This window comes from Antechinus flavipes, chromosome 1, assembly GCF_016432865.1.
Source record: "Antechinus flavipes isolate AdamAnt ecotype Samford, QLD, Australia chromosome 1, AdamAnt_v2, whole genome shotgun sequence".
Classification (NCBI taxonomy): domain Eukaryota; kingdom Metazoa; phylum Chordata; class Mammalia; order Dasyuromorphia; family Dasyuridae; genus Antechinus; species Antechinus flavipes.
The window spans coordinates 411,151,994-411,165,617 of record NC_067398.1 but is presented as its reverse complement, the minus strand read 5'-3'; positions in this window follow the sequence as shown (position 1 = coordinate 411,165,617).

Below are 13,624 nucleotides of genomic sequence, written 5' to 3'. Positions count from 1 at the left end.
GTATGTATGGTTGTTCTGAAACCTAAAAAAACCCATGCAGTTTGTCATAGGAAACAATCAATAACTGTATTAATATAGGAAGTTGCTGATATGTTCTTGTTTTAGAAAATGTTTCCCAACATTCAGATTACTGCAGCAACTGTTTTTGTATTATTTATATGAAAGCATCATAATTAATGAACCATATGTTTGACCCTGGGCAAATCACTTTATCCTGTTTACCTCAGTTATCTCATATGTAAAATGAACTGGAAAGAAAAATGACAAATAACTCCAATATTTTGGCAAGAAATCACAATTGGGGTCATAAAGAATAGGAGATGTAGGAAATACTAAAAAAAACAGCAACAACACTTATAATGGACAAAGATATAGAAGGTTTACAGATTTAAATTCTTTTGGAGTGTCTTGATTGTAAATTTTAGGATGGTTAGACCCAACTATTTCAAAAAAAAATCTGAACAATTAAATTTTTGTAAGTATATCTTTCAAGAAAAGATGATTGATATACAATTTTTTTCTCAAGCAATCAATATATAAGACACAAACATACAAACAATTAACTTTAGTATTGCACAGAATAAATAGACATGCCATTTTCTGTAGCTTTCACAAGAATGAAATATAACTGATTTGAAAATTTTAAAAATGCTTAATCTGGATAGAATAAATCTTGTCTAGAAATGAAATAGAATATTTGTTAAATAGTAACTAATAGATGACCCTGATAAATATCCAGATTGATCAATCTTGTTTAAATACATTATTGACTTCGAAGCATACAATCATACTGTGAGATTATTTCATCAGTATATACAATCTTCATTGTACTTACTATTCTACTGAGTTGTTGTAGGTCAATATTCAGGACTGTACAGCTTAAAAATATCCAAAGCAAGATCTGAATAAAATCTCATTCAATACAAGTCTAGCATTATCTCCACTATATCACCATGAATAATAAAAAAGAATAGTGTGACATCCCAATTGGCAAAAGCCATAGCAAAGTGTTATCAACCATAGAAAAGACATAGTGCCCAGCAAATAACTTTGTTAAACTGACCAGCGCATGGCTTTGAGTGTCTTGAACATTTTAGTACATGCCTGGTTCCTGGAAAGTGAGCCCATCATTATGTTATATGCAATGATGCTTTGTAGCTCCTCCTCACTTTTTTTGGATTTCTATATTTATAGAATAAATTTCTATATTTATAGAAACTGGTGAATTGATAAATCACTTAATGAATACAAATGATGGGAAATATACTGTGATATTCCTTGATAATATAGAGGAAAAATGAAATTAGCCTTGTTTTCAAGGAGTTTATTGAAATAGTTTTTAAAATATAACTTCAGACCACCAAATTGCATGTGCAAGAGACATAATTTTGTAAGTTGTATTTTTATTTAGATTAAGTACAAAGCTTGTTAATGATGAGTCAGATTATTTGTTTTTTGAAGATTTTTTTTGAAAGTTCTTTTTCTTGAAGGTTCACTGATTTATTTTGTTTAAAATATACATATCTTATTTTTATTTGTTAAAATAATCACATCTACTTCATTAATGTATTTTACATGTAACATATATGTTTATTGATTTTGGTTGCTGTGTTCCTATGACAGCCAACATCCTGGATAGAATTTTTTTGCTAGTTCTAATGAACTCTTTTAATGACTCATCTTTTCTAAAACATGAGTTGGAATATATAACAGCTTCCATCTCCAATCTCCAAATTGCTCTGGGATTCAAGCACAATGGTCTTTCTGTTGGTACCCAAACAAGATGTTCCTTTTCTCTATTCTGGGTAATTTCAATAGTTTTTCAAAAGCCTGGAATGCTCTCTTTTCTATTTCCTACTCCACATTTCTTTCAAATCAAAGCTAAAATTTTACCTTTTATAGGAAATCTCTGATTTATTCTGTATATGTATTTTTAACACTGTTGTTTACTTACTGTCTTTCAAAAAGGTCAGGAAAATTCTAGACAGCAGGAAATTTGAGCTTTCTTTGTATTTCAATCATTGACACATAGTAAGTATTTAATAAATATTTTTAATTTGCTGATGATGATCTTTTAATTTAGGTATGAACTGATAAAACTTTGAATTTCTCTCTATTCTCTATGATTTAAAGTGTTTCTATTTCAAAAATGCATTTACTTTTACTTTTAATATATTGTATTATTAAAAAAAATCAGTAATGATGTCTTCTTATTTTATTTCACTCTGGTGAGGTAGAGAATGGGTAAAAAGTGCTTCATTGCATTGTTATATGGGATCACTATTTAGGGTGATTTTTCCTTTACTGTGTATTTATGGAAAGAGGGCTCATGATTTTCTAAACATGTCTTCCTATTCTGTATAAATATAATTACAGCATTGTATTTTTTTCATACTTCCTGTTTCTTCTATTCTTTTCTGTTGTTTGGTTAATTTTTGCCATTTAAACTCCCAAATATAGAAAACTTTTGTTACTGAATTGATTTGAGTCCACATGTTGTTTTATGTCTGTCAAGGAGATACACTGCAAGGTATGAAATAGAACTTCTCATGTCCTTAACTCACTCTGGAAGCCAATTCTTCTCAATTCCATCCTGATCTTGTAAGGGGGTGAAGGTAGGAGCACTATTATTGATTTCTTAAATCTAAATTTATTATATCTTGTAAAGAAACTAGTTTGTTTTTTTTAAAATGCAAATGATTTTCAGATGCTGTAGCTAACAAAAGGAAACAGGAGAATAGCCACAAATTATTTAAAATATGTTTGTTAACTAAAGTATATGAATCTTAATTCTGAAAATGAATTCATTGTTTATATGTTTATTCTGAGGGATCATTACATTAATTTGGCCAAGAAACTTTATCTTGCATTTGCTTCTTTATATTAATGCTATAATACTTACATTCCTTCATTCCAGAGTAAGTGAGCCGTTCTTTAGTTTGCAACTCTGTATTCTCTCCTCTCTTCTATTGAACTATTCTTCTATTGATGCTTTTCTATTCATATTTATTCTGATTGAGAATTAGACATAAGTCAACCTTATGTAACAGAATGAATAAAGAAATAAAGTTTGAATTCTTAATCTTTTATGTAGAACTTCAGTGACTTAAGATAAATAATTTTTCTATTCTAGACCTCAGTTTATATTTTATTGGAAGAAATAGAAAACAGAAAAAGTTAAAATTTTCACTAGAAATTAAAGTTGGGGAGGAGATAAGGTAGGAAACATATTACGTGATAAGCTAAGAGAAACAAGGAACTTTCGGTCAATACCCTCATGATGTATGAGGTGAGGTTCTCAGATGAAAGGAGAAAAAATTATAATCAGAAGCATAGGAAGAGAAGTGTAGATATGAATTATGAAATAGTCATAGTAATGAGTAAGGTACAGAACTGAATAGGGAGAAAACTTTGCTTTGGCTTCTAGTAGAATTGCCTTGCAGAAAAAAGGACCAGCTTAAGATTAGGCAACATATATTTGTATTAGACCTAGTCTTCATGGTTTCATGATTTCCTTTAGATTCATTCTGCAGCTTATGAACTGGAGCAAAGAAAAAAGATGATGAGAGAAATCAAGCCTAGGGGGTTGGGCAAAATGTGATCAGAAATAAAGCAAGAGATCAAGGGTTTCAATAGTGAAGGAGGCATAGATTTAAATTGAGACAGAGACAGACAGAGAGCTAAAAGAGAGACAAAGTAAGACAATGAAAGGGGGGAGAGAGAGAGAGAGAGAGAGAGAGAGAGAGAAAGAGAGAGAGAAAGAAGGAAAGAAGGGAGAGAGGGAGGAAAGGAGAAAGAGAGGGAAGGAGTGAGAAACTGCATTCTTAAGAGAAAAAATAAGAAAGTTCCTAGGAATTCTCTAGTTAAGAGTCACAGGATCTGGATTACATGATATATATATATATAGATATATATATAGATATAGATATAGATATATAGATAGATAGAATGACACTCAAAGGAAGACAACCTGCTTAATGGTAACAGTAGAGTGAGAGTCTATGAATATCGAGATAAGTCAAGGGATATTCCACCTCTTTAATTGGGACCAAGGGGTCAAGGATTATGAAAAATTGCTACAAGCAATGGAATGGATTGGAAAGGGTGGTTTTTTTTTTTTTTTTTTTGGTTTGTTTGTTTGTTTTTTTGTTTTGTTTTGTTTTTTACGCCTGACGATGAAAGGAAAGAGCAAGAAAAGAAAAAAAAATATCAACTATAATTGAAGTTTATAATTTAAGTATTTGGGAACTTCATGGAATTCATTGGAATTGGTGGACAAACCTGGAGAAGGTCCTCAAGGAAGAGACTAGGTTTGATGGAAATGAGAACACGTGAGAATGCAGGTAGAGTAAAGGATTGAAGATTGTTCTTCAAAAGGCCAAATTTAGTATTTCTGGAATTGAGAGAATACGAATGGCCTGGCATCAGGCTAACCACTATTGAATCACAGTGCAGTTAAAGTACTGTGGGAAAAGTTACACTGATAAAAAATAAATGACTGCAAAATTCCAGATGTCTTCCCAGGCTCAGTTTTTAGTCCTTGTTGTCAATTCCTATGCTAAAACAAAACAAAACAAAACAAAAAACAAACAACAACAACAACGGCAACAACAAAAACAAAACAACAACAACAACAACAAAAAAACAGTATTTCTGTCTCTTAGCAGCAAGCAGTAGGAGAAATGTCCCTGGGTATTCCAAATCCATCTGAAAAGGCAGGAATTACTTTTTCCTGAGTTTGTCTTGTAAAAAACAGAGAAGTTCCCAGTGGGGTTATAGCTGGAATTTTCTGGAAGTCCATCAAAAAGGCAGTGGGTGGTGTGGGCCATCTAGAAATCTATTGGACTAGCAATGTTGGAGATGCCAAAAATACTTACATGCCTAAAACTAGTAAGTTATGAATTATGAATAATCAAATAGATATGACAGACCTGAAATATGCCCTAATGTTGTATTTTCAATAGTCAATTTTCTCTTCCATATAGAATTAAAAAAACCCATTAGATCAAAAACCACATGTTAATTTTGTTAGTAAGACCTTCAGACTCCAAACTTAGAGGGAGTTCAATAAATCCTGAGATACTGTAATAACTCAAGAAGATAGAGTGGGATTTTCCTACCTAAATTTTCAAGTTATTTTAAAAGGTTTATCAATTCAGCCAGCTAAGTAATTATACCAGATTAAATTTTCCTTTTTTCTTCTCTATGGTTGAACAAACATATATATTTAAAATTGTTTGAGTAGTTCATTCAATAAGTTTGCTAGAGAAAAGTAGGGAGTTTCATAAAAGAGTTAGCCTTATTGAAAATAATTTGTCACTTAAAGAGGTCATGAATACAGACCATTAAAAGTACTTGAAATAATGGTGATTGGAAAAATGTGCTCGATACATTCAAATTATGATTAAAATGCACATTTGAATACATTCACATATGTCTTAAGAATATTATTTTGAAGGAGTTACAAATATTAGCAGGTGAAAAACTTGTTATTGTAGTATTATGAAACTGAATTTTATTTTCATTAAAAATAATTTAAAATAGCTAGCTTTAAAAAAGAGTTTGAGTTATTTCAAATCTGAGTAATCATTTGCAATTTAACTCCTTTGGAAAATACAGAGAGCACAGACTTTATTTCCATGCTGCAGGAAAGAAGAGAATGAGAAAGTTTGTGTGTGTGTGTGTGTGTGTGTGTGTGTGTGTGTACATATGTATGTGTATGCATACAAGAGAGAGACAGAGACAGAAAGACTGTGAAAGAAAGGGACAGTTAAAAGAAGAGACAAGTTTTTTTTTTTTCAATTTACTTATTTAATATTTTTCCATTACTTTAAAAATTGTTTTTAATTAATTAATTAAGATTTTTGAGTTCTAACTTCTCTCCTTTATCCCTACGCACAATTAAGAAAACACATGAAGTTATGCAAAAAATTCCCATAAAAATCAAGTTGTGAAAGAAAAAAAATGGATCTCTCACTCTAATGAAAATAAAAATACTCAAGAAAAATCAAGTTAAAAAGAGAGAATCCTTCAATCTATATTCAGATCCAATCAGTTTATTCTCTGGGTATGGATAGGATTTTTTATTTTAAGTCCTTCCGAGTAGTTATGGATTATTGTACTACTGAGAGTAACAAAGTCATTTAAAGTTGGTCATCCCAGAACATTATTACTTTGTAGGCAAAATATTTGACTTTGTTCATGGAGGACTTTATAGGGTTTTTTTTTTTTTCTTTCCTGAATGCATCCTATTTTTCATTTTCAGAGAACAATAATATTCCATCACAAATACACGCTACAGTTTATTGAGTCATTACCCAGGTGATGGGCATTCCCCCAGTTGCTAGTTTGGTTGTCCTGAGAAGAAAATTGGTATGTATATTTTTTGTACACATAGTTCATTTTCCTTGTTGTCTTTTCTTTCTTTTTTTTCCCCTGACTCTCTTTTGGCATTCATGCCTAGTAGTCATATTAGTAGTTCAAAGGATTTGCATGAATTTGTATCCATTTGCTACTGAGCAGTCCCTCCCCCAATATACCCTGTATTTTATCATCTTCCTGCCTTTCCCATATCTCATTCCCCTCTTATTTTCCTGCAGAGTAAGGGAGATTTAAAAACACCTAAAGAGTATGCATGTTTGATTTGAGGCAATTCTAATGAAAGTAAGGTTCACTCACTTATCCTCTTCTTTCCTCCTTTTCCTCCACTTTATCTTTTTGTCATAAATAATTTGCACCATTTCATTTCTTTCTTTCCCTTTCTTCCAGTACATTCCTCTCTTGCCCCTTAATTTCATCATTAAAAAATATTATACCTTAATATTCAACTCACACTACATGCTCTATCTATATATACGTCTTCTAATTTCCATAACAATGAGAATGTTCTAATAAGATATAAGTATCATTTTGCTATGTAGGAATGTAAACATACAAACCTTATTAAGTTCCTTATGACATCACTCTCCTGATTACTTTCTTCTGTTTCTCCAGAGTTTTGTATTTGAAAATGAAATTTTCCATTCAGCTATGGTCTTGCTATCACAAATGCTTGAAATTCCTTCATATTAGATGTTCTATTTCCTTTAAAAGGAGAGAAGAAAGGATATGGGCAAAATTCCAGAAGCCCTAGGTTCTGAATCCCACTTTGTTTATAGTTGAATCAGACTATATTTTTCTCAGCCATATTCATAAGGTTAATGTGATATGTCATACATATTCTGAGATCTGATAGTACTAAAAGTCTTGAACATAAAGTTTCTTTTATAAGAAAGCAATCAATTTTGAATTAAGGAGATCTTGCTGCATAAAAAGGATTCTCCAGAAGCTATGTTTCTTTCAGAACAATTTCTGAACTGGCTGGAGCAAAGTGAAGTGATCATTTATGCATCATTCACCACTGCCACTTATTCCCCTTCAAAAAATTTACAGATATATTATTAACTATGATATTGTCCAGGATGACTGATCTGAAGTCTTCTATCAGTAGTCTTAAACTAGAGAAAACTATTATTCTGTCATGAGAAATCATAGTTATTTTATGGTGACTCTTCCAGACTACTTTTCAATGACAATCTATTGCAAATCAGTTTCATGATCTATGGAAACTATGACCTATTGAGAAATATTTTATTCATATATAAATTTCCTAATCCTACCACAACTTTTATGTTTTGAATTTGGCAGCCAATAAAAATGTATTGTCTTTAATATGCATCAAACATTATGTTAAAAATTGGGAAAATGAAAAGTGACAAAAAATTCTTACACAAATTAAAAAAAAAAACTATCTTGTCCTGAAGAATTCCAAATTTAATTGGGGAGATAATATGAAAATAATTATTCATATGAAATAAATTCAATATATATGGAGACTAATCTCATCAAGAAAACAGTGGCAGTTGTACTCCACCACTCTTTCATAGGATAAATGTTTCTGGGAGAATATGTATAATTGACATGAATTATTTATCAGAAATATTATTATGAGGATAAATGAAAATATTTTATAGGAGATTTATTATTATTTTTCTGCAAAGCTTTAGGAAAAAATATGAGATTTGGCTATACTATATTTGGGAGTTTTTATTTGGGATCTCTTTTAGGAGGTGTTTGGTGGCTTTTTTAATCCTATGTTTCTAGAATATCTGTGTAATTTTTCTTGATAATTTATTGGAAAACTGTCTGGTTCTCTTTTTGTTCTTTGTTCTTTGTTTACATCTTGACTTGCATGCAATCAAAAATTTTTTTATATTATTTATTCTGAATTTATTCTCCAGGTCAGTTGTTTTTCCAATCATATACTTCACATTATCTTTTAAACATTCTTTTGTTTTTGCTTTATAGTTTCTTGATTTCTCCTACAAGTATTAGCTTCAATTTGCTCAATTCTTGTTTTTAAATAATTATTTTCTTCAGTGATCTTTCATACTTCTTTTTTCCATTTGGTCAATTCTACTTTTTAGGAAGTTTTTTTTTCTTTTTTTTTTTTTTCCCTTAAGGGAATTTTTGTGTCTCTCCATTTGGCCAATTATGATTTTTAAAGTTATTTTCCTATTAATGGATCTTTCTACTTTACTTTACCATTTACCCTACTTTGTCTTTTTTAAATTGTTATTTTCCTTGGCATTATAATTTTTTTTAACCAAACTATTGGCTTTTTTATGATTTTGTTACAACACTCTTATTCTCTTCAAAATTTTTCTTTTTTCTTTTTTTTTTTTGATGGAAGAGCAAGTAATTTATTTAGATTGAATGAGTGACAAGGGGTAAGAGTAGTCTGAGATAAATTAATACTAAAAGATATGTTTGAGATCTGATTAATCTTTAACAAAGTGGTATTTCTACATGTCAAACATTTCTTTATAACCTGCACTTCCATATTATTAGGTTTTTTAAAAAATTTAATAACTTTTTATTGACAGAATCCATGCCAGGATAATTTTTTGCAACATTATCCCTTGCACTCACTTCTGTTCCGATTTTTCCCCTCCCTCCCTCCACCCCTTCCCCCAGATGGCAAGCAGTCCTATACATGTTAAATAGGTTACAATATATCCTAGATACAATATATGTGTGCAGAATCAAACGTTTTTCTTGTTGAACAGGGAGAATTGGATTCAGAAGGTATAAATAACCTGGGAAGAAAAACAAAAATGCAAGCAGTTTATATTCATTTTCCAGTGTTCTTTCTTTGGGTATAGCTGCTTTTGTCCATCATTGATCAATTGAAACTGAATTAGCTCTCTTTGTCGAAGAAATCCACTTCCATCAGAATACATCCTCATACAGTATCGTTGTTGACGTGTATAATGATCTCTTGGTTCTGCTCATTTCACTTAGCATCAGTTCATGTAAATCTCTCCAAGCCTCTCTGTATTCATCCTGCTGGTCATTTCTCACAGAACAATAATATTCCATAACATTCATATACCACAATTTACCCAGTCATTCTCCAATTGATGGGCATCCATTCAATTTCCAGTTTCTAGCCACTACAAAGAGGGCTGCCACAAACATTTTGGCACATACAGGTCTCTTTCCCTTCTTTAGTATTTCTTTGGGATATAAGCCCAGAAGTAACACTGCTGGATCAAAGGGTATGCACAGTTTGATAACTTTTTGGCCATAATTCCAAATTGCTCTCCAGAATGGTTGGATCCGTTCACAGTTCCATCAACAATGCATCAGTGTCCCAGTTTTCCCGCATCCCCTCTAACATTCATCATTGTTTTTTCCTGCCATCTTAGCCAATCTGACAGGTGTGTAGTGGTATCTCAGAGTTGTCTTAATTTGCATTTCTCTGATCAATAGTGATTTGCCATGCTTATGTTTTGTCAATAAAAAGCTATAATAATAATAATTTTTTTCTCTACCTCTTTTACTCTTTGCCAAAATCCTTTTTGAGTTATTCTATGACCTGATTGCAATTCATGTTTCTTTGAGGTTTTGGATGTAGGAGCTTTGACTTTATTATCTTCTTCTGACTGTATATTCTGAACTTCCTTGTCAGTGTCATAACTTCCTATCATCAGATTTTGTTTTCCTATGTTCATTTTTTCCATTAGCTTTTTGGACTTTTAAAGTCTTTGTCAAAGTTGTAATCTGCTTCTAGGGTGGAGAGCACCCTATCCTAAGCTTCAGGGTTTTGTGCAGCTGTTTTCAGAGATACTTCTAGAGACATATTTTTAATTTTTTCAAGGTTGTATGATTTTGTCAAATTTATTTTTTAAGGAATTGTTTTCTTTAGTCAAGCTGTTAGCTTCTCCCTCCTCCAAACTTTCATAATTCTCCTACATAATTCACCCTTCCTCTCCCCATTTTCCTTCTCTCTTTTAAGATCCTTTTAGAACTCTTCTAAGAGAGCCTTTTGAATTGGAAGCCAGTTCATATCATCCTTTGAGGATTTTTCTTAGTGCATTTTGTCTTTGCTGTCCTCTTCTGCGTTTGTGTTCTGATCTTCCCTATTTCCATAGTATCTCTCTGTGGTCAGAACATTTTTTGCTTTCTTTCTCATTTTTAAAGTTGAGGTCTGCTTCTAGGGCATAGGGATCATTTTGGTGAGCTTCCTCTCTAGGGCAAAAGTTTTTTTATTGACTTCACTAGAGCTGGTGGTGCTGTACTGCACCACACTGGTTAAAGCTGGTCAAGTCCCAATTGTTACACTGATGTTTGGTGGTTCACAATTTTCCCTCTGTAGTTACATTGAAAATCTTACTGTTAGTCTGCTGATCCACTGGTCTACTGAACCAGGAAATAGCAATCAATGATGCTATATTTTGGCTAAAAATCTCCTGCTAGATCCTGCACACTGGGCCTCCCCATGTTGCATCTGAGCTGAGCCACATTCCCCTTGCTCAACTGAGACAAATCTTTATTGAAGTCCTTCCCAGTATCTTAAGCTGGAAAATTATTACACTCAAAATATTTGTGCATTCTATACCTCCAAAATCTATTCAGAGATCTGTTCTAGTATTAATTTTCAAGGAAACTTAGAAGAACTCAGGGAATGTACTGTCTTTTCTCCAAGATTTTGGCTGATCCTTCCACCCCACCCCTCCTCCACCTTATAAGGTTATATGATCTAAAGAGAAGCATGTTTACTATTCTCCTGGCCTATTGTCTGGTCTGTCAGTGATCATAAGTACCCTTTTCTATAATAGAAGAATGAAAAGGGCCTCTCCTTCACTGAGGGTATATTCACTGATGTTCTAGTGCTCCTCCCCTGGAACTGCCTTTCAGGATTGTAGACCAGATGCAAGTATAACCAAAGAAATAGAATCCTACCTCGGTGCTAACATAGAGAACTCTGTAATCTCCTTCTGACTGGTTGTTTAATCCCCTTACCATCCATGGGTTGAGTTGGAATCAGCCACTGATTCTGCTGATTCAGTGGTTCTCAAAACCTGCTACTGTATTATTATTATTATTATTTTTGGACCAGGGCTGTGCTTGTGTGGCCTGTGCTGCACAATGTTTCTCTCTTTTCCAGGAGTAATACATCTTTCATGTTAACCTTCAGAGTTATCATGGGATGGAAAAATGCTCCACTCCATCTTTATGTGAATTTTGCCAGTTTGAATTTGTTTAGAATCAATTAAAAAGTATTTGGAGGAGTTTAGGAAACAACTCAATTGAGTCTCTGGCTTTGCTTTTTTACATGGCTACATTTGCCCATTAATTCTAAGTAAATAAATTCTAAATTAATTTAAATAACATTCTTTCATCACTATCATTCATTTTGTCATTTTTCCCTCTGTAATTTCTATCTTTTTTTTTTTCCCTCTAATTCTTCCAGGTATTTTTTTTTGGCTTATGCCAAATTAGATTTTTTTTTTTTGGGGGGGGAGACTTTGCTTGAATTGTTTTCAATCATAATTTTTTTTTTTTTAGCATTTATATATTGATTTTTTCTGCTACCATAGTAGCTGTTTTAATATTAATTTATTTTTATTTTTAAGGCTTTTTGTTTTCAAAATATACATATAGATCATTTTTAACATTCACTATTGCAAACCCTTGTGTTTCAAATTTTTTCTCCTTCCTTGACCACTCCTCTTTCCCCCTCCCCCTCAATCTCCCTTCAGTAGAAAGTAATCCAATATATGTTAAGCATCTGCAATTGTTCTATGCATATTTTCACAATTATTATGCCGCACAAGAAAAATCAGATCAAAAAGGAAAAAAAAATGAGAAAGAAAACAAAAACCAACAACAAAAAACAACAACAAAGTGACAATAATATGTTGAGATTCAGTCAGCCTCCACATTACTCTGCCTGGGTTCAGATGTCTCTCTTCATCACAAATCCATTTGAAATAACCTGAATTAACTCACTGCTAAAAAAAAGCCATGTCTATCATAATTTAAAACAAATTTAATTATTTATTTGTTTAGTTAACAATTAAATTTTACATTATTATTTTTAAAAATAACAAAATTCAGTGGAAAAAATAAAATGAAAAAAATTAAACCATAAAATTGAAGAGTAAGAAAAAGTAAGGATAGGTTCTTTGGATTTAACAAACACTAGATTACTAGTCATTTGCTATTGTGTCTTGTGACCCTAATCTATTCCACTGATACACTGCTCTCTTTCTTAGCCAATACCAAATGGCACTTATAATTGCTGCTTTATAATATAGTTTTAGATCTGGTACAGAAAGCTAGGACAGCTTCACTTGCATATTTCTAATTAATTTCCTTGAAATTCATGACATTTTGTCCTTCCAGATAACTTCGTTCTTTAAAATAGTTTCATTAGAAATCGATTGGTCTGGAATTGAATAAGTCAAATAACTTAGGAAGAATTGTCTTTTCGATTACATTAAATCAGGTTAACTACGAGTATGTGATATTCTTCCAATTTATTAGATCTGATTATATTTGTATGGAAAGTATTTTGTAATTGTGTTCATATAGTTCCTGACATTGAATTGGTAGTTAGACTTCCAAATATTTTATGCTGCCCCAAAAGCATGCTTTGACAATCTTACCAAATTCTTTGTTGTTGTTGTGGTTGTTGTTGAAGCAATTGGGGTTAAGTGACTTGCTCAGGGTCACACATCTAGGAAGTGTTACATGTCTGAGGTCAGATTTGAACTCAGGTCTTCCTGACTTTGGGGCTGGTGCTCTACCCACTGTGCCACTTAGCTTTCCCTAAAATTATTTTTAATGGAACTTCTCTTTGTATCTCTAGCTCTTTGACTTTGTTGGTAACATATAGAAATGTTGATGATTTATGTGGATGAATGTTGTATACTGCAACTTTGCTCAAGTTGCAAATTGTTTCTCAAAGTTTTTTAATTGGTTCTCTAAGCATATCATTTTATCATCTGCAAAGAGTGATAATTTAGTTTTCTCATTACTACCTCTAATTCCTTTAATGTTTTTCTTCTCTTATTGCTAAAGCTAACATTTCTAATACAATGCTGAATAGTAATGGTGATATTGGGCAAACTTGTTTTACCCCTGATCTTATTGGAAATGGTTCTAGTTTATACCCATTACATATGATGCATAGTTTATCATTTAAAATAGATCCTACTGATCATTTTAAGGAAAACTCCATTTATTCCTATGCTCTTTAATGTTTTTAATAGGAATGGGTGCTGGATTTTTTTTC